Here is a 26,932-nt window from a genome sequence, read left to right as displayed (position 1 = left end):
AGAGCATAGACAAGTTGTAAGCAATAATCAAATCTCTAATACTGTCATTTTTACCATATACATTGCATTTTTTTGTATTTTATATATTACCACAATTCAGGGAAAACATATGATACTTTTCTTTTTGAGACTGGCTTATTTCACTGAGTGTACTGAATTCCAGTTGCATCCATTTTGTTGCAAAAAATGAGATTTCATTATTTTTGGAGTTGAGCAGTATTCCATAGTGTATATTTTCCACATTTTCTTTATCCAGTCACCAGCTGGTAGACATCTGCATTGATCCCACATGATAGGTTTGTGAATTGAGTGACCATAAATATGGAGGTACAGATAACTCTTTCATATGCTGATTTCTCTTTGGGTAAATTATCAGATTGAGATGGCTGAATCATATGGTAGACCTATTTTCAGATTTCTGAGTAATCTCCATACTGTCTTCTAAAATGGTGTACTTGTCTGTATTTCCATCAACAGTGTATTAGGGTATGTTTTTCCCCCACATCCTTGCCAGCATTTATTGTTTGTTGATTTCTATTTGAGAGCCATTCTCAATGGGGTGAGGTGAAACCTCATTGTGATTTTGATTCACATTTCCCTGATGGCTAGTGATCCTGAATATTTTTTTTTTCATTGGCCTGTTGACCATTTGAATTTCATCCTTTGAAAAATTCCTGTTCATGTACTTTGCCAATTTTGACTGTATTTTTTATAATTTCTTATTTTCTAGAGCTCTTTACAGATTCTGGATATTAACCCTTCATCAGTTGTATAGTTTGCTAATATTTTCTCCCATTTTGTTGGTTGTCACTTATCTTTTTTGAGTATTTCTTTAGCAGTGCTGAGGCTTCTTTGCTTGATGTAATCTCATTTGTATATTTTTGCTTTGATTGCCCTTTCTTCTGGGGTCTTTTACAGAAGTCTTTGCCTCAGGGCCAGCATCGTGGTGCAGTAGGTTGGTCCTCTGCCTGTGGCGCTGGCATCCCATATCGGTGTCAGTTCTAATCCCAGCTTCTCCTCTTCTAATCCAGCTCTCTGCTGTGGCCTGAGAAAGCAGTAGGAGATGTGCCACTGCAACTGCGTGGGAGACTAGGAAGAAGCTCCTGGCTGCAGGCTTTGGACCCTCGCAGCCCTGGCCATTGTGGCTATCTGGGGAGTGAACCAGCAGAAGAAGGACCTTTCTGTCTCTTCTACTCACTGTCTGTAACTCTACCTCTCAAATAAAAATAACATATTAAAAAAAAAGAAGTCTTTGCCTATACCAATGTCTTGCAGAGTTTTTCCAATGTTCACCTCTAGTACTTTGATATTATCAGGTGGTAGATTTAAATCCATTATCCATTTAGAGTTCAGTTTTGTGTAATGTATAAAATAAGGATCTTGTTTCATATTTCAGTATGCATAGCTCTAATTTTCCCAGAGCCATTTGTGAAAGAGACTGTTCTTGGTCCAGGAATTGTTTTAGTTTATTTTTCAAAGATTACTTGATTGTAGATGCACGGATTGATTTCTGGAGTTTCTAATCTGTTCCATTAGTCTATATGTCTATCTTTGTGCCACTACCAGGCTATTTTGAATATAATTGCCCTGTGGGATATCTTGAAAGCTGATATTGTGATGCTTCTGGCTTTGTTTATGTTGTTTAAGATTGTTTTAGCCATCTCAGGTCTCTTGTGTTTCCATATGAATTTTAGCATCATTTTTTTCTAGATCTGAGAAGAATTTCATTGGTATTTTTATTGGGGTCATGTCGCTCCCCTTCTTCGTGGAGGAACGACACTAAACCCTGCCTAGGCTTCATATCCGAGTCATGGCACCATTATGTCGTTCCCCCTCTTCGCGGAGGAACAACACAGGACCCTGCGTTGTTCTTTTGTCTGCTTGGCCCTCCCCGGGTTTGCTGCTGGTTCTTCCCGGGTTGGCTCCCGTCCCTTCCACCTCCGTGGAAGGGTGGTTCCCCCTGCCACTTTCCCCACTTCTGCGGGAGAGCGGCACACTGCCGGCCGGCTCTCTTGGGGGCTGCACAGGTGTTCCTTCAGGTGTTCCTTCAGATGTTCCTCTTAGATGTTCCTGGTGCATGTTGTCTCTCTCCTCCTTTATAGTCCTCTTCCACCAATCCCAACTCTGCTACCCACACGCCGAGTATGCTGCTCTCCTCCAGTCAGGAGCAGGTCCTACTGTTTATTGGTTGAACTGGAGGCAGCTGTGTAGAAGCTATTTCCTCCTCTCCCAGCGCCATATTGTGGGAGAGCAGATGCATAGAATAAGTCTTAATTCCAGTAACTTAGTCTAGTCCGAGTTGCTCCCCACAGGGTCACATTGAATTTATAAATTGCTTTGGGTATTATGGATATTTAAATTCCCTGGAATAAATTTAACCAAAAAATGAAAGATCTATACAATGTAAATTTCAAAAAGTTAAAGAAATAAATAGAAGAAAACACATAAAACAATGGAAGAATCTTCCATGTTTGTGTATTGGAAGAATTAATGTAATCAAAATGTCCATACTCCACAAAGCAATTTATAAATTAGTTTTTTGATTGAATGATTGTTTTAGTTGATATTATTATAGCTACTCTGGCTCATTTTTGGTTTCCATGTGCATGATACATCTTTTTTGAACCCTTCACCTTCAGTGTGTCACTATTTGTGAAGTGAGTTTCTTGTAGGCAGCATATAGTTGTTCTTTTACTTTTTTAAATTCATTTGGGCAACCTATATCTTTTGCTAAATAACTTAATTCATTTACATTCAAGGATGATATTGATAGATATTGATATTGATAGATTGTTGCTTACCAGTTGTTTTATATAGTTTTTGTTTCTGTCTGTCTCAATAGGTGATGTTAAAAGCTTGCCACTTATTGTTTTCCTGTTAGCATTCTTAATTAATTTTGAATTTTATAATTGTGTGCTGTTTCTTTGTAAAAAGCCCCTCTTTCATAAACTGAATGAACTTCAGGTCCACCAGCAAGTGGATTCATCCTCCAAATATTTAGTAACAGTGAGTGGATCTTTGTCTTCTGTTCCCAAGGGAAAGATACTCAGGTGTGTTCCAGTAGGAGAGTGCTCTCCCGATTTCTCATCAGCTGCTGATTCATGGCGCTATAGCTCCCTTCTGGGGACCACGATTGAGAAGGCTCAATACCATGGCGAAAGCACAGTATGGCCCACTGAAATAAGCACAAGCTTGACATCAGACCTAGATAAATTTGTACTCTAAGATATATGCTGTTAATGCTATTAGGCAATATACTTCTCCTTCAGTTTCAGATTCAGCTCCCTGAGCTACAAATTGTGAATAAGAACACCTGGCTTTGGGTTCAATGTATACAAGCCACCTGGCCCTGGACTTGGCATATGAATGTAGTAGATGATCTGTGAAGATTGCTCTTCTTTTTATTAGTGTTTAAACAGAAACAGATGCTCTCTTCTGTACCTTTCACAGAAACTGTGGAGAGTTTGATTGCATTTTTACATGTAAGTTTTCTTATTTTGTAAGTGATGAAAATCCTGTTTCCCCATAGTGCACTCTCAGACAGATTGAGCAAATGAACCACTAGTCACTGAAACCAAGCCTGGCTAGGCCTGAAGGAGTTTCAGGCAATTACACGGAACTTTTTATTCCCAGAGGACCTTGCAGTTGTCAGCTGACTCCTGGAGCTTATGGTAGAACTTCTGGTGCTTCCCTGAGCCATCGCTATTGCATTCTGGGCAGTGAGCCAATTTTGTGTGAGGACGATAACAACATGGGAAATTGTTTAAACTTGTCTATTTATAGATTAATTCTCTAGATTTAATATTATCAATAACTTTATTTATGACAGCCTCTCTCTTTTTTTTTTCACTGTGTGTTCATTACATTAAGTGGAAGAACTACAGGAAGGGGATTGGTAAGGATAAATAGGATTTTTTTAGTAGTATTGAATATGAATTTGAATTTAGGAATAGAGGAAGTTATGGTTAAAACTGGACACAGTAATAAAGATAATGGTGATAATAAATGATGTGTACATTTATATTATCTGTGATGTTCGTGTTGTCACATCCTTGGAGTATCAAATACAAATAATATAGAGGCTGAGATGATGTAGAGAACCAAGGTGCATGGGCTTGGTAGAGAGAAATCGTTCTCTTGGGTAAACATATGCACACAATATACAAATAAATACAACACAATGTGAGAGCATTCAGAACTTTAATGGAGAGAACAAGTGGGAGATGGAGAATCCAAGCTCGTTCCTACTACTTAGGAGTCATTACATTCCATGTAACTTTTTGTCATGTGAAAATGTCAAATCATTCCTTATTCTTCTCCATCATAGTTAGAAATATAGAATATTATGGGAAACTATGTAACTTAGAAATATTCAACCTATGTACAAAGAAAACAGTGCCTTCTTGGTCAGACATGAAGTTTGGCAGGGCTGACCCAACCTGTGCAGTCATTGATAACCTCTGCTCTCAAGTGTCCTGCATCCCTGTTAGAGGTACCCATGGGACCCAAATAGGCAGTGGAGTCTAGGATGGGAAACAATGTCAGGGAAGACCAGCTCAGAGGAATAATATGTGAATTGAATGGAGTTTTAAATGACATGGGGTATATTATGCATATGTGGATATATTTACCTGTGCTAAATATAGGTACTTCTTTGTACAGGAGAACATACATACAAAGGAAGGGAGGGTGTGACTTTTTCTAAAATGGGTGCTCAACCACAAGTGCCACTGTAGTAGGATTGAGGATCTGGGGAGGGAACTGGTGACTAGGATGTTGGAAAACATGTAGTGTAGACTCTCTTTCTTCATTTTGGTTTCCACTGGAAATTCAGTTTTTGTGAGCTCCCCTATTAAAGTACTTAACTTTTCCTCTTGATCCGTTTTCTGTAGAAAGACATATTATTTTTCACAAATAAATAAATAGTACCAAAGCAAAAATAAAAACACTATATATATTTTCCTGTTCCCAACTTTTCCACTAGATGATAATAGTTAGGGATGCCTTGTAAATGCAATTTCTGCCAAATGTGTTGTGTGTGTAAAAGATTAAAGTAGTTTTATTTTTATAGATGCTTGCTTTTGGAAGAATTTACTATCATAAAATAAGATAAAATTAAAATTAATGCACCCTTCCTCCCAAGTATCCAAATTTTCTGTTTCTTTTTTTTTTTTTTTTGTAAAAACAAAGAATGAAAATCTTTCTTTCCTTAAAAACTGAGATTCTAATTAAAATGTTCCATTTGAAGGATTTTTTGTCAACCCACATTCTTATTAAGAAAATGGTTTATATTCCTTACTGGAGCAGAAGGCTGTAGTGTTCCTAGAGGGCAAATTGACAAAAGACCACTGAAGCCAAATGTAGAGCAACATGTATTATTTTAGTATTTTAAAATATAGATTGTTTTAGACAGCTTTAAAAACTGTGAAAGCTCTGGTTGACAGATTTTATACGTATCACTTTGTAAAAGTGAAATGGTACTTTACTGTTTAACCAAGAGCATGCTCTTCTAGTTGACATAAGTACAATTACACTCTCAATTGAGCCTGTTCCTCTTTATTATAAGGAAAGGAAAAATATTATTCTCTGTAACAGGTTATTCATTTTTGCAATATCACTGCAGAGAATTTGCTTTTTTGTTACTTTTTGGGAGGCTCAGAAGAAGCTAACATAAATTTAAGTAATTTTGAAGTTATTTTTGTAAAAAATAGATTTGAAATCTAGTTATTTTCTCTAATATAAATCTTTCTATTCTAAACTTCTATAAGCCAAGTGGATTGATTCTACCATTTTTTTTAAATTTTTATTTAATGAATATAAATTTCCAAAGTACAGCTTATGGATTACAATGGCTTCCCCCCATAACGTCCCTCCCACCCGCAACCCTCCACTTTCTTCCATTTTTAACACCTCCTATTATTTTTGGGAAATAGAACAGAGAAATATACTAATATATATTATATAAATATAATAATAAATATATAATATATATTTATATATATATTAGTATATATAAATATAAACAAATATATTAGTATATATAAATATAAAAATATATAAAGATCATTATCTAAGTCAAATTGAGTTTCATAAATTATTGCTTACACTTTGTTATGATGATAATAGCATATGATTTTATTTATTTATTTAAAGATTTATTTATTTGAAAGGCAGGAGCAGAGAGAGAGACAGAGAGAGTGAGCAAGCAGTCTTCAATTCACTGGTTTAATCTCCAAATGACCACAATGGCCAGAGGCTGATTGGTCTTCTTCCCGGTCTCTCAAGTGGATCCAGGGCCCAAGGATTTGAGCCACTGTCTACTGCTTTCCCAGGCCCTAACAGATAGCTGGATTGGAAGTGGAGCAGCTGGGACTCAAACTGGTGCCCACATGGGATGCCAGCTCTGCAGGCATTAGTTTTACCTGCTACCCACAGTGCCAAACTCCAAATAATTTTATTTAAATATGTGTCATTGATAGTGTCTCTTACATTTAAATTATAACGGGAAAAGCTGCATATATACAATTCAATATTTTGATTTTATTAAATATTGGTATATATAAGAAATAATTATTTCATTTTGTATTTAGTAATTCTTAGAAGACATTCCAAGTGTAAATGTATTCATGTTGGTGACGGTACTATGGAACAGTGGGTTAAAACCTCAGCCTGTGGTGCCAGATTCCCATATGGGCATTGGTTCAAGTTGCAGCTGCTTTTTTTTTTTTTTTTTTTTTCATTTTTTGGACAGGCAGAGTGGACAGTGAGAGAGAGAAAGAGACAGAGAGAAAGGTCTTCCTTTTTGCCATTGGTTCATCCTCCAATGGCCACCGTAGCTGGCGCACTGTGGCCAGCTCAACGCGCTGATCTGAAGCCAGGAGCCAGGTGCTTCTCCTGGTCTCCCATCCAGGTGCAGGGCCCAAGCACTTGGGCCATCCTCCACTGCACTCCCAGACCACAGCAGAAAATTGGCCTGAAAGAGGGGCAACTGAGACAGAATCCGGCGCCCCAACCGGGACTAGAACCCAGTGTGCTGGTGCCACAGACGGAGGATTAGCCTATTGAGCTGCAGCGCCAGCCCTAGCTACTCTACTTCTGATTCAGCTCTCTGATAATGTGCCTAGGAAAGCAGTAGAGGACAGTCCAAGTCCTCGGGCCCCTGCAACCACGTGGGAGACCTGGAGGAAGCTCCTGGCTCCTGGTTTTGGATAGGCCCATCTCCTGCTGTTGCAGCCATTTGGAGAGTGAACCGGTGAATGGACCTCTCTCATTTTCTCTGTATCTACCTTTTTTTGTAACTCTCAGATAAATAAATAATTTAAAAAAAAACTGCATATTTGCCCTTGTTACCAATAGAATGTTACTGATAATTCATTTCCTTTCATAAAGTATCTGAAGAATATTCTGATTTTGACTGTGAATTTAAGTACTATATTTAAATATAAGCTGTTAAATATGCAATAAATTTCACATTAAAAATGTATGAGAGGATATGACCAATTACTTTGTGATTATATTTTTTACTTATAAACATCCAGCTGTAGATATTTAAAAGAGTTTATATACCATACATCACCCACATACAATAATGATTCATTTTATGTATACAGGGAAAATGAACTTCTACACATTTCTTACTGTTTTTGTGTGTCATCTTTAATAGGGGAAGACTAATATAACAAGGATCATGTGAATTAACATATGGAAAGTGCTTGTCATATAGTGAGACCTCATTAAATTTCAGCAATGTGGATATTATAGTACCTGGTATATACTAATTAATCAGTGAATAGTTGCTGGGGTGGGTGTTGTGGCATACTGAGTTAAACCACTGCTTGGGACACCCACATTCAATAATGATTCATTTTATGTATACAGAGAAAATGACAAGATAGTTTTTAATTTTTTTTTTTTTTTTTTTTTTTTTTTTTTGACAGGCAGAGTGGACAGTGAGAGAGAGAGACAGAGAGAGAAAGGTCTTCCTTTTTGCCGTTGGTTCACCCTCCAATGGCCGCCGCTGCAGCCGGCTCACCGTGCTGATCCTGGCAGGAGCCAGGATCCAGGTGCTTTTCCTGGTCTCCCATGGGGTGCAGGGCCCAAGCACCTGGGCCATCCTCCACTGCACTCCCTGGCCATAGCAGAGAGCTGGCCTGGAAGAGGGGCAACCGGGACAGAATCCGGCGCCCCAACCGGGACTAGAACCCGGTGTGCCGGCGCCGCAAGGTGGAGGATTAGCCTATTGAGCCACGGCGCCGGCTAGTTTTTAATTTTTTTTACTTATTGTAAGGTAAAAGTAAACATATAAGTCAGTCAAGTAGGGATTATTTCTTTAACTAGACCATTTAGTAATTATTTATACATTAGAGACCTTTGTGTTTTTGTCTTTTATTTTATTTATTAATTTTTTAAAGATTTATTTTATTTATTTGAAAGACAGAGTTACAGAAAGAGGTAGAGACAAAGAAAGAGGTCTTCCATCCACTGTTCACTCCACAGATGGCCGCAATGGCTGGAGCTGTGCTGATCCGAAGCCAGTAGCCAGGAGCCTCTTCCTGATCTCCGATGTGGGTGCAGGGGGCCAAGCACTTGGGCCATCCTCTACTGTTTTCCCAGGCCTTAGCAGAGAGCTGGATAGGAAGAGGAACAGCTGAGACTAGATTCAGAGCCCATAGGGAATGCTGGCACTTCAGGTCAGGGCTTTAACCCTCTGTGCCACTGTGCCGGCCCCGATGTTTTTGTCTTTTAAAGTTTTGTTTTATATTTTCTTAGAGGTAGAATGACAGAAAGAGGAAGAAACAGGGAAACAGTGAGTGAGAGAGAAGCGAGAGATACTTTGCTGTTTTATTCCCCAAATGCGTACAACAATCAAGGCTGGACCACACCAAAGCCAGGTGCCAGGAACTTAACCCAGGTCTGTCATGTGGGTGGTTGGGACCCAAGTACATGAGCCATCATCTACTGCCTCCCAAGTGCATTAGCAGGAAGGCGAATCAGAAGCAGAAGTGAGACTTGATTCAGGGTACTCCTTTATGGGAAGTGTGTATCTCAACCAGAGCCTTAGCCTGCTCTACCACAGGCCCATCAAAGGCCTTTGGTTTTGCAACTGGAAGACCTACCATTCAGTATGACTCTCCTCAGATCACTTATGGGACAAAAATATGTCAATGCTATTCTTCCAAATAAAAAAGGAGAACAATGGAAATGACCAATTTTATATGACACAGATAATTAATTATAAAAACAATATTTTTTCTTGAATAATTCTTAGGAATTTTGTGGAGAAATTTTATTTCAAACAATAATTAAGGAAACATAAAAGAGATTTAAATCTGTATGTTTATTTTTCAATTCTCATTATTTGATTCTGTTTAACTAAAGATTTGTTTCAGCCATAGTAGCCTTTTCTCAATATAAGAAAGAACCAAGTTCTTGTATATCTGTAGTGTTTCTCCTGTTTTCCAGTCAATTAGTCAGGGATTGTCAGAGAAACAAAAGCAAGGGGTTATGTGTAGATGTTTATAAGATGAGAGATTTGTTATGGAAATTGGCTCATGTGATTACAGATGCTGAGAAGTCCCACAATGTGCTGTCTACAGGTGGGAAAGCCACCGCTGTAATTTGAATCTGAAGGTCTAAGACTCAACTGAGGCCCAAGGTGTCATGACTGGTGAGGATGGGAGTCAAGTCCTGGAGTTTGGAGACTGGTGAACCAGATGTTCTGATGTCAGGAAAAGATAGATGTGAGTCCAGGCCCTCAATATCTGGAATGATTCTTTCCCACATCAGTGAGACTGGATCTTCTTTACATAGTCTCCTGATTGACCTACTAGGTTCTTCTGAAACACCCTTACAGGCATACCCAGAAAGAATCATTTGCTAGCCATCTGGGCATTGCTTAACCCAGCAAAGTTGACATATAAAATGAACTTCCATTTACAGTATGCCCCTCTTCCTGTTCTTCAAACATCCCTATAGGTGACTCCTCAAATTTTTCAGCTCGATTTTACTTACTTAACATCTTTTGGTGTTTCATTAGTCTTTCACATCACCTCTTGCTATTTTTATATAAACTTATTATGATGAGTACTAATTAATTTGATTGCTATATTCTCATCTACCTCTTCAATGAAATGGATGAGAACAGTATTCATGTCTTTATGTCTATATATTCAGCACCTAGGACAGGTAGCAGTAAAGGTAGATAATGAAGAATCACTATGAACTAGAAAGACTATGTTCAGTCGTGACTTTGTCATTTAAAGGAACTTCAACACATTTCTTATTGTTTTTGTGTGTCATCTTTAATAGGGGAAGACTAATATAACAAGGATCATGTGAATTAATATATGGAAAGTGCTTGTCATATAGTGAGACCTCATTAAATTTCAGCAATATGGATATTATAGTGCCTGGTATATACTAATTAATCAGTGAATAGTTGCTGGGGTGGGTGTTGTAGCATACTGAGTTAAACCACTGCTTGGGACACCCACATACAATAAATGGCCTGCCATGGTTGGAGTCCTTGATACTCCCCCTTTCCAGTTTGGCATTCTGCTAATGAATCCTGCAAGGCAGCAGATGATGGACCAAGTGCTTGGGTTTCTTCTACTTGTGTGGGAGACTGAATACAATTTCTGGTTCCTTTCTTTGGCCTGGCCTAACCCCATTTGTCGTGGGCATTTCAGAAGTGAACCTGTGGTCTTCAAAGAAGGAGGTACCTTTCTCTGAAGGGAGGAGAGAACTTCCACTTTGACTAAGGCTTTGTCTAAACAAGATCAGAGTCGGAGAACTCAGAGGGCTTCCATAGCCTTGGAAACTCATGACTGGTGCATAGGGAGATTACTGATGCCATAGACAGGAGTGTCAATTTGTAAAGTCAACAACAGGAGTCACTGTGCACTTACTCCTCATGTAGGATCTCTGTCCTTAATGTGCTGTACACTGAGGCTTAATGCTATAACGAGTACTCAAACAGTATATTTCACTTTGTGTTTCTATAGGGGTGCAAACTGTTGAAATCTTTACTTAATGTATACTAAACTGATCTTCTGTTAAAAAAAAAAAAAGAAAGAAAGAAACTATCAATTCCCAACTTGACTCTCACTGAGATTAACATGACAATAGGTCTGATCTGATTTCATCATCATTTAAAATATCATCTATTATTTTTCACTTTATGTTTCTGTGTGGGAGCAAACTGTTGAAATCTTTACTTAATGTATACTAAGCTGATCTTCTGTATATTAAGAGAATCGAAAATGAATCTTGATGTGAATGGAAGGGGAGAGGGAGTGGGAAAGGGGAGGGTTGTGGGTGGGAGGGATGGTATTGGGGGGAAGCCATTGTAATCCATAAGTCGTACTTTGGAAATTTATATTCATTAAATAAAAGTTAAAAAAAAAAAAGAAGTGAACCTGTGGATGAAAGTTCTCTTTGGTTCTTCTCTGACATTCTGTATTTCAAATAAGAAAATCTTAAATAAATACATAGTTGCTGAATGAGTGAATGATATGAGAGCTTTAGTGTTACAGGACTGGGGTCTGAATGCCACTTCTATCATTTATGATTGTGGCAAAATTATTAATGTTTTTGAATTTCAATTTTTTGGGTTATAAAATAGTATTGATTTTCTTGAGTTTTTCATAAGAATGGAAGAAATTCTTTATCAAATGTTATATAATTTAGTTTTCTTAAAAAAAAGAGAGAGAGAAAAAAATCCTATTATTCTATACCTAGAGTCTGAAGTCCTAGATATTCTTACCCTTCTGGTGTTCAAATACCCATGCCTGAGGCCACTTGTATTTATTATGCTAATTATCATTATATTATGGTGATGATGATGATGATAATTATCATTATAACTTCTGGTCATCCAATTTGATAATTATAGATAACAAAATCAATTCAGGCTAACTTTAACCTGAATTAATTAAGAAATTAAGGAAAGCTCATTTTTATAACAGATTGAATAATAATCATCCATGATATATTCACAACCTCAATTTATTTATTTCTCACTTTACTTTTTAAGCTTCATGAGTTCAGTATTTCTCTTTCCTGGATGAAAACCAAGAAATTGGTCATGACTTTTGTTACTCATGATAAAACCTTCCTATTGTAGGTTTATGCCAAACACATAATTTAAATTCCATAATTAGAATATATTGGCATTCTAGTTTTATTTTTCTGCTGTAACAAATAATCACACACTTGTTACTACACAACATATTTATTTATAGCAATAGTTCTGCAGGCGACGATTCCAAGACAGATTTCACTGGGTTAAGACTAAAGTGTCAGTAGGACTATGTTCTTTTCTGGAAGCCTGCAGGAGAACTGTTTTCTTGCAACCAGAGACAACCCAAAGTTATCAAATTCTGGACTATTCCTTAGAAAGTGGACATCTTTGGGGATCCTTATACCACCTACTGTAAGTGGTCTAATATTAGAAAAACCTAGCCTTCTAGATCTTCTCTACATTAATCTTCATGAGGTGTGGGGGGCAACTCGGACTAGACTAAGTTACTGGAATTAAGACTTACTTTATGAATCTGCTCTCCCACAATATGGCGCTGGGAGAGGAGGAAATAGCTTCTACACAGCTGCCTCCAGTTCAACCAATAAACTGTAGGACCTGCTCCTGATTGGAGGAGAGCAGCATACTCGGCGTGTGGGTAGCAGAGTTGGGATTGGTGGAAGAGGACTATAAAGGAGGAGAGAGACAACATGCACCAGGAACATCTATCTGAAGGAACACCTGAGCAGCCCCCGAGAGAGCCGGCCGGTGGTGTGCCGCTCCCCCGCGGAAGTGGGGAAAGTGGCAGGGGGAACCACCCTTCCACGGAGGTGGAAGGGACGGTAGCCAACCCGGGAAGAACCAGCAGCAAACCCGGGGAGGGCCGAGCAGACAAAAGAACAACGCAGGGTCCTGTGTCGTTCCTCCACGAAGAGGGGGAGCGACATAATGGTGCCGTGACTCGGATATGAAGCCTAGGCAGGGTTCAGTGTCGTTCCTCCACGAAGAGGGGGAGCGACATAATGGTGCCGTGACTCGGATATGAAGCCTAGGCAGGGTTCAGTGTCGCTCCTCCACGAAGAGGGGGAGTGACATAATGGTGCCGTGACTCGGATAGGAAGCCTAGGCAGGGTTTAGTGTCGTTCCTCCATGAAGAGGGGGAGCGACAATGAGGCATGATCCAGGACTCCTTTTTACCTTCTAGTGTTAACACATTTTGTATCCCAAAGCTTTCTATGCCGCAGTTTTCCAAATGATTCCCTTGTAGTCCTTTTTCCCCATCTCAGGATCCAAAGATACCATTCTTCCAGTTTTTCAACAAAAAGATGTGTTAGTCTCACAGCACACCAGTGGCTCTCTACAAAGAACATTGTTCAACAATTCCTTCAACAAATGTTACACACTTCTTAATCAATATAAATATCATTAGTCAGGCTAAAAGGTCTGAAATTAACATAAGTGGTTCTGGAAACTATTCCCATATGAATTTAATTGATGTAGCATTAAATATGTGTTTGGAGGTCTGAAGAGTCTAGGTATCTTGATATTGATGTTAAGTGATTGCATCCTGGAATGCAAAAGCTAGGCTTTTGCAAAGACTGAGACAAAAAAATAGTAATACAAGCTAATTTCTGTCTACATTTATTATCTCTATTTTCTCTTATAAATCAGCTGCTTTCTCTCTGAGAATTGCTGTTCTCTGGTCCCTGGTCCATGGCCCCATAGATGATGGTGGCTGTGCACATAGCTCTTGAGTTTACATGTTATAAGCCTAACTTTAATTTTTTCTCAGTCCCAAATCAAAATTCCAGTAGATGACAACTCTGATTTCCATAGCTGGCCCTATTTGGACCATATGGATCCAATCAATTATGACCTACGGGATGAGCTTTATAACATTTACCAAATGTTCCACTCCTGTGGATTTGTAGATAAGAGAGGATCATTGGATTTGAGAAAACATTACAAAAACTGTATATTATTGTAATCTGATACCTTGTAAGAATAATAAAGCAAAGCTAGTAATCACTATAATATTCAGAATTTATTGAAAGTCTATTATAATCAGGCTTTGCATTCTCATATCAAACTATCACCTCAACCATGTGAAGAGGTTCCTGTGTTACCTCTGTTTTAAAGAAGAAAATATTGAGATCTAGAAAAAGGCTGTAATTTGATCAAGGTCACATTGAGATTTAGTGGCTAGGACCAAAATCCGCAAATTTCTGATTCTGAGTTTCATCAAAACAATAGACCAATATTGATTGATTTTCACAGGAAATAAAGCATGTGTCAAAATGTTCCATACATCATGGAACATTTATATCTCTCATCATGCCTATATTTCTGATTGCATCTTCTTCTATATATCTCCCCATCTGTATTGGATCTCTATCTACCCACACCCTGACATTGCCTTGCTTTTTGTCTTGGGTTAATGAGTAAAATTTAAAGTTAAAACTGGTTACTTCTGAGCATGAAATAATCTACTGTATAAATTCTGTTATTTTTCTGTCTATTTTAATGATGATATCTGTATTGTAAGATGAATTTTGTTTGTTTTACAAAGAAAGAAATGTGCAGTTCATTTTCTTATTCTGCTATGTATCTCAAGAGTGACAGCTGTTCTTTAGGTGGCTTCTTGTCTGCTTTCTTCCACAGCTTCAACAGATGTATCCTGCTGTTTCCCTTTTCTAACAAAATCCCCAAAATCAACATGGTAGCCAAAACACTTGCATTATTCTTTGTAATAGTACAGGCTTATAAAAAACAAGCTGTGAAATATCTGCTGAGTGGTATTTATCTTTTTTGCTTCCTCCATAAATAGAACATCTAAGTTCTTAGTTTTATAATTATGCCCAATTTTTCCTCCTAAGTCCCATTTATAAATTCTTTTTAGAGTTCACAAAATGTTATTATCAAGTAAACTTATCAACTGCTTATTTATATACACATAAATGTTTTTCTTCATATTAACTTATTTAATGATACTAACGAGTTCAGATTCCTTTCAAGAACATTGGAGGCATAAATTATAAATGAAGTGTATGAATATCCTTGGATTTTTGTATTATTATTTTTACAGAATTATGTATTTGAAATGCAGAGAGAGAGAGAGAGAGCAGTATCAGTCTTCTATTTGCTGGTTCAAGCCCCAGATATCTACAACAGCCAATGCTGGGCCAAGCTGAAGCCAGGAGTCAGGAGCTCTATCTAGGTCTTCCACATGGGTGGCAGTAGCCCAAGTACTTGAACCATCGTATTCTACCTTCCCTGGCACAATAGCAGGGAGCTGGATCAGAAACTGGGCAGTTAGGACTATAAGTTGCACTCTAATATGGGATGTCAGCATCAAAGAAATGGCTTAACCTGCTGTGCCACAAAGTTAATCCATATTTTTAGCATTTTTTGAATTTCCTAACAACATAAAGAACAGTCAAGAACAATAAATAAGATTGATTTTTTCTCAAAATAGTAAATTATTTGTTTTGATTATGGAAATAACACATAACTTTTATTAATATATCAAAAATTAAGAAGGATGCAAGGAATAAGTTAGATAATTATCAGTAATTCTAAAATACAACCTTTAGTTAACCATCATAGTATTTTTAGCATATATCATATCATATATCTTTTTTAAATATTTATTTTATTTATTTGAAAGAGTTACAGAGAGAGGTAGAGACAGGGAAAGAAAGGTCTTCCATCCACTAGTTCACTCTCCCAATGGCTGCAACAACTGGGGCTGGGCCAGGCCAAAGCTTGGAGGCAGGAGCTTCTTTTGGATCACCCACATGGGTGCAGGGGTCGAAGGACTTGGCCATTTTCCACTGCTTTCCCAGGTGCATTAACAGGGGGCTGGATCAGAAGTGGAGCAGCTGGGATTTGAATTGGTGTACATATGAGATGCTGGTGCTGCAGGCAGAAGCTGAACATTCTGTGTCATAGCACTCGCCCCCGTATCATGTAGCTTGACAACTGTGTAACACAATGATTTATTTGATGTCTTTCTAAGTCAGAGAATAATTCTGTATTAACAGTTGTAATTAATCCAGTATATAATTTTATGTTAGTTTATGTAATAACCTATGATCAAATATTTGTTTTTTTTCTATTGAAACCAACAATTATGTACATTGTTACATAAAGCAACTAGTACTTTTTTCTGATTATCATCCTAGAAAATTTCCTAGGAGTAAAATTTCAAATGATGTGTTTTATTTAATATTACATGTATATCTTGCCAAATTACCCTCAAAAGTGGTTTACCATTTTGCTTTTCCTGTGAAAGAATCAATCCAATTTGACTTGCCTCCTGCCATAACAGTAAACTAATGGACAAAATATGTTAAACAACTGTTTTCATATGTTAGTCAACAAATGGCTAAGGACTGTGATTACCAGATAAAAGGGAATCAAATGAGATAAGTCTATAATCCCTTTGAGTTCCTACTTGGAGCAATTTCCAGGATACTTTGAAGGGCTGAAGAACCAAAAAAATAGCCTGAGGTGAAGAGAGATAGATTAAATTTTGGGATAAAATGAGACACCAGTATGTCTGCAGACAATATTGGAGGTAAAAGGGATCCCTAGGCTCCTAAGGAATATTTCTTTTAAAGTATTTAATTGAATATAAATCTGTGCAAAGGGTAAAGTTACATTAATTGTACAGCTGCTGGGGAAGCATAATTAACAGATCTAACTTGAATATTTTCCAAAGCTTTCACAGGGCTGCAAATCATTCTTGTTCCTTGCAAGAGTAGAGAAACCTTGTTGACCTCATAGAACTCTTAAAATTTTAAACAACACTTAGTGGTAGAACTAAAGTAGCCCTACAATAAAGGATATTGCAGTTCTTCTCTAAAAAAAAACCTACAAAACAGTTCTCAAAACAAAGTCCAACAACTTTGTAGGAAAATAATAAAATTCATCACTCAACAATATATAAGGCATAGTAACAATATTATGCATCAAATAAAATTGATAGACAAGCAAAGAAGCATATAATTAGGGCTGATAATCAGAATAAAATTCATAGAAGTAGACCCAGAGAGATGGAATGATGGGTAAGGAAATTAAAGTTGCTTTGTAAAGATGTTCAACAATAAAAGCAAACATAAACCTCATCAAGTTAAAGAAAGACATGGAAATGACCCAAATAGAATGTAAGAATTTACTATCAGAAATGAAAATTTTGTCAAATGGAATTTACAGAAAAAGACACTGATAAAAAAAACTATCAGTCCACTGGAAGACATAGAAAGAGAAACTCTTCAGATTTACTACATTAAAAGGAAAAATGACTAAAAAGAAATTAACAGTGTTCTACAAACCTGAAGGATATCCATATAAAAGCAGTTTTTCAAAATGTTCATTGAAAAAACATGTTATGCAAAAACTATGCATAGATTTCAAATTTTTTCATCAAAATAAACATAACTTTGAATGTTTTCCATGATTTTTTGAAATACCCTCAATATGAAATATAAACTATAAAATAACTAGAATACCATATATGAAGTATCAGAGACTTTTTGTCAACAATTAAGCCAGATGATAACAAAACAATATATGAGGGTACCTCAAAAAGATCTAGAAAATAGAATTAAAAGATATATATTTGGTTCAAAACATATTTAAAATCCATGTATAATCTTCATAATGTGAACTTTTTAAAGTAAACTTGTATTTAACATGCTGAAAAAAGCACAACATACCAATTTAGAAATCATACAAACAGTTCATTTTTTTAAGACTTATTTTATTTATTTGAAACACAGAGTTACAGAGAGAGGCAGAGACAGAAAGCAAGGTTTTCCATCCGCTGGTTCACTCCCCAGATGGCCGCAGTGGCCAGAGCTGCGCCAGACCGAAGCCAGGAGCCAGGAGCTTCTTCCAGGTCTCCCACGTGGGTGCAGGAGCCCAAGGACTTGGGCCATTTTCTACTATTTTCCCAGGCCAATAAAGAGAGCTGGGTTGGAAGAAGAGCAGCCGGGACTAGAACCAGTACCCATATGGGTTGCAGGCGCTTCAGGCCAGGGCTTTTTTTTTTTTTTTTTTTTTTTTTTTTGAGATTTTATTTATTTATGTGAAAGGTAGAATTACAGACAGGAGAGGGAGAAACAGAGAGAAATGTCTTGCGTCCACTGGTTCACTCCCCAAATGGCCGCAATGGCCTGAGCTGTACAGATCCATAGCCAGGAGCCAGGTGCTTCCTTCCAGTCTCCCATATAGGTGCAGGGGCCCAAGCACTTGGTCCATCTTCTGCTTTCGCAGGCCACAGCAGTGAGCTGGCTTGGAAGAGGAGCAGCCTGGACTAGAACTGGCACCCATATGGGGTGCCGGTGCTGCAGGGGGAGGATTAACCTACCATGCCAGGGTGCTGGCCCTGACAATTTTTTTTTTTTAAAGACTGAAAGCTAAATGGAATTTTTTAGATAAATAGAAACTGAGACAATTTGTTAGCAGGCAAGAACTATAAGGGTACTTTTCAGGCAATAGGATAATGAAACTTGAATCTACACAAAGGAACATAGAGTATAAAAATGGTAAACATTCAGGTTAATATAAGAAAATGATTCTCTCATTTTACCATATTTAAAATATAACCAAATATGTAGAGCAAATATATGTGAGACTACTTATGCATGTATTAGTGAAGGTATGTTATTAGCATCACAAAAACATGAGGAGGAAATGGTAGTAAGAAATGGTGTAAGTTTCTTATATGTGAAATTATATATTATTTGAAAATTGTTTATTATAACTTAACTGTTGTAAAACTTCAAGCAACAGGACAACTGGAGACAGGAACAGAGTGAAAAGTATAAACTGAGCAGCAAAATAATATCTACTAAAGAAATAATGCAGATGAATTTGAATATTAACAAGTATTCTGAGGCTGGCATTGTGGTGCACCAGGTTAAGTTGTCATTTGTGACACTAACCTCATATATACAAGTGTGGTACAAGTCCCAGTCACTCTGCTTCTGATCCTGCTCTCTGATAATGTTCCTGGCCGGCTCACTAGGATAACCCTCCTTCTGCTGCTCCGACACTCCGGGTACTAGTCCCGGTTGGGGTGCCAGATTCTGTCCTGGTTGCTCCTATTCCAGTCCAGCTCTCTGCTGTGACCCGGGAAGGCAGAGGAAGATGGCTCAAGTGCATGGGCTCTGCACCTGCATGGGACACCAGGAAGAAGCACCTGAAGCACCTGGCTCCTGGCTTCGGATCTGCGCAGTGCGCCAGCCATAGTGACCATTTTGGGGGGATGAACCAACAGAAGGAAGACCTTTCTCTCTGTCTCTCTCACTAACTCTGCCTGTCAAAAAAAAAAAAAAAAAAAAAAAAAAAAAAAAAAAAAAAAAAAAGGTAATGTTCCTGAGTAGGCAGCAGAAAATGGTAGACAAGATGGAATTTTTGGATCCTGGCTTTCAGGCTGTCCCAGACCTAGCTGTTATGGTCACTTGGGCCGTGAACCAGTGGATGGAAGATCTCTCTCTCTTTCTCTTACTCCCTACACCTCTCCCTCCTTTCTTCTGTGTGACTATGCCTTTCAAATAAATAAATATTTAAAAAATCCCAATGAAGACATATAAAAAAGCGAAAAGAATAATACAGCAACAAAAAAGAGTGTGGCAAAATGGTAGAATTAAATCCATGTATGTTGATAAATATGTTAATGAAATCCAAATACTACAATTAGAAAGTAAAGAGTGTTATTCTGCATTTTTGGAAAAAAACTGAAAGATTTCTCTGTATAATCTCTGAGATATGGTCTTTAAATACATATGAGGGTTCTTCAGAAACTTCTGGGAAAAATGCATATTATGAAAACAACAATGCATGGATTTCAAATATATTTTACTACCAAAATGGATATCTTTTCATATGCTTGTTGGTCATTTGTATGTTTTTCTTTGGAAAAATATCTAATAGAGTCCTTTGGCCATTTAAAAAATCAGGTCGTATTTTGTTGTTGTTTTTTAGTTGTAGAAATCCTTTATATATTCTAGGTAGTGATTCTTCTCTAAAGTTGTATGTATGTATATGTAGGTATGTATGTATTTATTTGTAAGGTAGAGTGATGGAGAGGAGTAAGAAAGAGAGAGAGAGGCATCTTCTATCCTTCTGGTTTATTCTCCAAATGCCTGCAATAGCCAAGGCTGGGATAAGTCAGGAGCCAGGATTCCATCTGGGTACCAAACATGGGTGGCATGAATCCAATACCTTGGGCCATCATCTGCTGCCGCGTAGCTGGATCAGAAGCAAGGATATGAATGGATACCACGCCCTCTGATTTGGGCTGTGGGCATCCTAAGCAGCAGCTTAAATTGCTGTGCTACAATGCTCACTCAATGATTCCTACTCATGTATATGAATATGGTTTGCAGAGGAGTCAAATATATCTCTTCAAAGAAATTGTACATGATCGATAAACATAGGAAAAATGCTCAACATCACAAATAATTAGAGAAATTCAAATGAAGACAACAATGAGATATCACTTATACTGATTAAGATGATGACTATCAGAAAAACAGAATATAGCAAGTATTAGAATGAAAGTAGAGAAATTGGAATGCTTGTACACTATTGATGGTAATAAAAATAGCACAACCACATAGAAAACAGTATGCTGTTTCCTAAAAAGCAGTTAATTTTAGCATGAGATCTGGAAATTCTACCTCTGTATAGATACCTAAAATAATTGAAAGCAGGATCTTGAGATCTTTACATACCCAGTGCATTGCAGCTTTATATATAATGGCCAAAGTGTCCAAAGATGGATAAATGGATAAACGAATGTCATATATACTTATAATGGAATATTATTCAGGCTTCAATAGGAAGCAATTTGAAATACATGCTATGACATGCATGAACCATGAGGATATGCTAAGTGAAATAAGCCATTCACAGAAAGACAAATTCTATGTAAGTGATTCTACTTATATGGCATGCAGAGTGTAGTCCAAATCATAGAAAGTAAAGGGTTTGCCATGGCTGAGAGAAGGCAGAAATGGCGAACTGCTGTTTAGTGAGTGTAGACTTTCAGTTTAGCAAGATCAAGATGTTCTAGAGATTTTTTGTACAATAATGTTAACTTATTTGTTGGATTGTACACTTAAAATGATCAAGATGGTAAATTATATGTTATGTGTACTTTACCACAATGAAAATGTTTTAAATAATAAAATAAAAATAATTCAACCTTCACCTCTTTTCTTCTTTTAATGTTTATTTATTTGAAAGGCAGCAATAGGAGAGAGAGAGGGAGAGAATCTTTAATCTGCTGGTTCACTCCCCAGACGACCACAATGAGCCATCTTTTGCTGCTTTCCCACGTGCTTTAGCAGGGAGCCAGACAGGAAGTAGAGCAGAACAGGAAATGGAGCAGCCAGGTGTTGATGCCTGCATCCCAGGTGGCAGCTTTATCTGCTACACCACAAGTCTGGCCCCCACTGTTTTTCATACACAAAATTTACCATGGGTAGACGTTTAAACTACAAAATAGAACATAATGAAAATTTTGTTTTGGCTTTGGGTTTAGATAGGACAGAGAAAACATAAAAATTAATAATTTTGACATAATCCTAAACTTATGCTTTTTAAAAGATACAATTAAGAAATTAAGATGCCATCTATCCAAGATACCATTAAGATACTGAAATGTATAGAATTAGAGAAAAAATATATATAGTATTTGTATTTGACACAGAATTTACATTCCTCTGTATAAAGAATTCATATTTTAATCCTAAGCCAATAAAGATCCAATAAAGAAATTATATGAATGGCCAGTAAGCACATGTAAATATTTTCAACATCATTAATTATCAGAGAAATAAATGCAAGTTAAACCCACAATCAGATATTGCTACACATGCATTAAAAATGCTAAAATGTACAAGATTCACAATGCCATCTATTAGTAAGAATATGGAACAGCAGGAACTCTCATCAATTGCCAGGGAAATTCTAAAATGGTACAACCACCTTGGACAAGACTTTGGCAGTTTCTTTAATGTTAAATGTATACTCATCTTAATTTCAACAATGGCACTCCTAAATATTTACCCAAAGAAAATCTAAACGTGTAGCAAAATTAAAAAAAAAAAAAAACTACCTTTTTACATGAATGTTCATGGGAACTCTATTCATAATGGCCTAAAACTTGTGTGGTGGTTTTAAACTAATGTAAATTCACAAATTTTTCATGCTTTAGTCAATAGATGGAGCTTATCTCTGCCCCTCACCTGTATGTGGGCTGGATTTTGTGATTCATTCCATTGGGTATATTAAAGCAGAAGAGTGGGTGTGTGAATTGGGGATTAGGTCCTAACAGGCATTGTGTATCCACCTTTGTTTCTTCTCTTTGATAGTGCATTCTGGAGGAAAGCATTGGCTCTGTCTTAGCAACACTTAAGCAGCTCTTTAGTGAGACATGAGATCTCCTTTCAACAGCCAACAACTGAAGTATCCAGAGAGGGTAGAACACGTATGTATCCTGCAGCCCTAGTCAAATCCTTTGGTAGCTCCAGAATTGGGCAACATCTTGACTGTGAACTCAGGAGATATTGTCCAACTAAACTATTTTTGGTTTCTGACAACAGTGTGTGAGAGAAAAAGCAATCCAAGGTATGATTCTCTTTATATGAAATTCAAGCAAAGACAAAAGAAATACAGTGACAGAAAATATATCAGTGTTTACTGAGGCCAGAATTGGGATGAGGGAAGGAGTAATTGTAAAGGGGCACAAGAAAAATTCTTGGGATGATTAAAATGCTCTTTATCTTGAATGTCATGGCAGCTATAAGGGTGAATATATTTACAGCAACTTATCTAATGATGCACTTAAAATGGGTGTAGTTTTTGCATGTGAATTTTACCTCAATAAAGAAATAAATCACACCAGTTTTTATTGCCATCAACAGTGAATGAGAGTAAACACAATAAAAAAATGTTTCCTTAAATTCCTATAGATGTCATAAAATTACCCTTAAGTTAGAAAGTAGGAAGTTCTCTTTAAATTTAATTTCAATGATTTAAGTTGCCTTCCAAGTTTCTTCATGTATTTTATACTTCGATCTGTGATGAAACTAAAATTTTTATTTCACTATGGGCTAATAGGCATTTTTCAGTCTCAGTTAATTTCTTCACAGTATTGTGAACTTTGAAATATTTTATTTCAGATTGGTCACCAATTTTTAGGAATATAATTAGGAAAAAAGTAGTTCTCTTGAAATCATTTTATTGGAAATCATATTATGATGCTTTGACTTTATTCTAAGAAGAGAAAAAGGAGGAAGAGAAAAAAAGAAGGAAAAAAGGAAATAATTAAAGAAAACCTGATGTGACAAAATACTAAACTTTCTTTTTTGCTGATTCCTATAATTAACTTGTTTTTGTTGACACCTACTTTTATGCATACTTCATGAATAAATCAAGGTACTTGGTATTAATGAGTTTCTTAGTTTCTGGTGAGAAAAGAATTAAAAAATAGAAAAGATTGAGGCTTACTAAAACCTTTAGCCCAGGTGAACCTGAGCTAGGGGACCCTGTTGCATACATCAAGACCATACCTATGCTTAATCTTGAACAGACCATTCTTTTTAAAAAAAAAAAAAAAAAAAAATTTATTAGGCCGGTGCCGTGGCTCACTAGGCTAATATTCTGCCTAGCGGCGCCGGCACACCGGGTTCTAGTCCCAGTCGGGGCGCCGGATTCTGTCCCGGTTGCCCCTCTTCCAGGCCAGCCCTCTGCTGTGGCCAGGGAGGGCAGTGGAGGATGGCCCAAGTGCTTGGGCCCTGCACCCCATGGGAGACCAGGAAAAGCACCTGGCTCCTGCCATCGGATCAGCGCGGTGCGCTGGCCGCAGCGCGCCAGCCGCGGCTGCCATTGGAGGGTGAACCAATGGCAAAGGAAGACCTTTCTCTCTGTCTCTCTCTCTCACTGTCCACTCTGCCTGTCAAAAAAAAAATTATTTTATTTATTTGACAGAGTTACAGACAGTGAGAGGGAGAGACAGAGAGAAAGGTCTTCCTTCACGTCACTCCCCAGATGGCCGCAACAGCCAGTGCTGCACTGATCTGAGGCCAGGAGCCAGGAGCTTCTTCCTGGTCTCCCATGGGGTACAGATGCCCAAGGACTTGGGCCATCTTCCACTGCCTTCCCAGGCCATAGCAGAGAGCTGGACTGGAAGAGGGGCAGCCGGTACTGAAACCAGCACTCATATGGGATGCCGGCGCCTTAGGCGGAGGATTAACCTACTGCACCATGCTGCCGGCCCCAAACAGACCATTCTTGCTGACTAGATGACACCATTCGAGTAATAAAGATTCACAACTCGTTTATTCCTGCTGTTGGAAGTTCCATTCCAAAATATACCAATAAGCAATAGCCAATCAATAATCTACACTATTCTTGTCAATTACAGTGTAATTATAACTTGCTAAGGCCTTTATGTAGTTCTTCCTTTTTATGTATAAAGGAACGCCCTCCACACTCCTCAGCACCTCTTATAGCATTTATTCTGGGCAGCCGGAGTCTCTGTGTTCCCAGGTAGCTGGTCTCACTTCAGCTCAGATTTCTTGTTTTCACATTTAGGGTACCTTGACTTGCTTTCTAGGTTAGTAGTAAGAAAATTAAAGAAATCCGCTCCTTCAAACTAGAAATCAGTAAAATACAGGATACTTTGTGAATGAGGGAAGCAAGTTACTAGACATATTTTCAGTCAATAATCTCTTATCTGCCCTTTTACTTTTATTGTGGAGATTTGGGAGAATGAGGAAATACAATTATTATATGTTTATCATTTTAATTAATCAATCTTCGATTATTTAATAGCTGCCTGTGAGTATGGCAGATCTAAAAACAGCAATTAAGAAATGCTCTAAAAGTATTCCTTGCAAGTTAAAAGACAGGGCCATGTAAATCCTGCATATATTTAAATGTTAAGGGAATAAAATTAATGCTTTTGAATATGAAAAAGACAAAAAGATTTAGAAGTGAGAGGGACATGAGGAAATAGCTATTGGACGCTAACTTGAGCATTGGTATTTCTGCCTCTATTTTTATATTTGTTCTCATGTTCTGAGCTGCTCCTTGCCCAAGGTGATCAGATACTCTACTTTCCAGTGTCATCCTGGGATTTTTTTTTCTCTCATAGGTATATCCCCTTTTAGTCTATTATCCTGAAAAATCCACCTAGTGAAGTTATGTTTATCTCTCTGTCTTCGTTTTTTTCTCTCTCTTTTTTTTCTCATCCTGTAAATCTGGTCACCCTAGGAAAGACAGCAGCCATTTCCTGTCGAGAAAAGACTATTTTATTGGGGACTTTAATCCTTAATCTCCTTTTCTTTAACAATGCTGGCTGGCAGGTAGTCAGCAGCAAAATAGAAGTGGAGCTTTCGGAAAGAAAACATTCTCAGCAGAAAGTAGTGGCCCATTATGATGTTGAACAAAAATAGTTTTCCTGGAATCATTTTCTTAGAAAGCATGTTAGGGTGCTTTGGCTTTATTCTGAGAAGAAGAAGAAAAAAAAAGAAAAGAAGAAAAAAAGAGAAAAAATAAAACCCAATGTGACAAATTAATAACCTTTAATTTGTTCTGATTCCTCATAATCAATTTGTTCTTGTTGACACGTATATTTGTTCATACTTCATGAACCAAATCCAAAGTACTTAGTGTTAATGAGTGACTTTTATCTGTAGGGCATATTTTGGAAATCTGAAGCTATTAGTAATATTTAGATGTGAGAGGAATAGAATGTTTTAAAATCAATGAGAAACTTCACTTTTTACTTTGGCTTCACCTTAGTAAATTTGGCTCCTGATGGTGGTTAGAGAATGCTGTTTTCCTCTCAATAGCTGTTAAACATTGCTTTCATTTAGTTAATATTTGCCAAATTCCTAAATCACAGTGGGCGTTAATTGTTGTTGTTTGCTTTTTATGCTATCATGAAGTAGCTGAAAGCTGGAAGAAGTTTCCCCTCTCAACATGAATGGCTGAGTTCTACCTGCAAATTATTATCAGAGCTGTATTAGATCATGAATAACACTTTTCAGGATTGGTCGTTTTATTTCACGTTGTTTTGAAGAAATAAATTGATCTCCATGGCATTAACATTATATAAGCATCTCATTACTTTTATTAAAATGACAAAATCATCCTATCATCTTGGTTTTCCTACTGAACCTTCAGATTCTAAAATTTTATGTGTAGAGTTTTAACATGTCCAAAGATTCCCAGATTGGTCAATTCACTATTTTATGCATGCATCAGTTGATTAGCATGTCTTTTCCTTTCCTTTGATGCTGTCCTTAATGTTCCTCTTGAGGGAGTTTTGCCAGAGTTTATTAAACTATTAATAAATATGTATGTGTGTATTGTTGCATTGTACTTCATTTTATAGTTCCATAATAGAATTAACTATACATTTATAATTTTTTTAAAATATTTTCCTTCTTTCAGTTGAAGCTTTGATGGCTAAAATAGCCTACTCTTTTACATAGTTGTACCAGGAAATGACCATTCTACTCTGAAGAATAGTTTTGTGCTACTGGAACAAGTATAGTCTCCTGACTGTCAGTGGACTTAAATAGATAAAAATGAGATGGCTAAGGAGTTTATGACTTTAAAGCTTTCTGTCATGTAAGCCACGATTTCATGAGACCCTTGTAAAAAGTATCTATCACTGTGCACTATGATTACAAGCTTGCATTTGAAATCTTGTTACACAGTTTTTCCAGAATCTGAACTGTGATATTTTCCGCGGCAAATTACAATGCTTGGTAGTATTACTCCTACCTGATTTCCAACTTAGCATCTCTTATGAATCTGCTATCACTATATGGGGCATGTTATGTATTAGTTAATTATGTGAACTTAACTGCAAAGCTGCAAACC

The 26,932-nt window shown here is 37.2% G+C and overlaps 1 protein-coding gene and 1 long non-coding RNA gene across 8 annotated transcripts in view; both read left to right on the top strand.

Moving 5' to 3' along the window:
• NAALADL2 (N-acetylated alpha-linked acidic dipeptidase like 2) overlaps positions 1 to 26,932 on the top strand; it is a 1,435,315-nt gene that overhangs the window by 391,531 nt on the left and 1,016,852 nt on the right. For 2 of the 7 annotated variants that reach the window (XM_070072496.1, XM_070072495.1), the window contains one exon: positions 22,408 to 22,523. The exons of the other annotated variants lie outside the window; for them this stretch is intronic. The gene's annotated coding sequence lies outside the window, so the exon portion shown is untranslated. The remainder of the gene's footprint in view (positions 1 to 22,407; positions 22,524 to 26,932) is intronic. 7 annotated transcript variants of the gene reach the window in all.
• LOC127493959 (uncharacterized) lies at positions 11,329 to 17,750 on the top strand. The gene is made up of 2 exons (XR_007924610.2): positions 11,329 to 12,496; positions 13,193 to 17,750. It is a non-coding gene; the product is annotated as an uncharacterized lncRNA (long non-coding RNA).

Source organism: Oryctolagus cuniculus, chromosome 4 (genome assembly GCF_964237555.1).
Source record: "Oryctolagus cuniculus chromosome 4, mOryCun1.1, whole genome shotgun sequence".
Taxonomy (NCBI): Eukaryota; Metazoa; Chordata; class Mammalia; order Lagomorpha; family Leporidae; genus Oryctolagus; species Oryctolagus cuniculus.
Note: the sequence above shows the minus strand (reverse complement) of the source record. Positions and strands in the feature narration are given on the sequence as shown.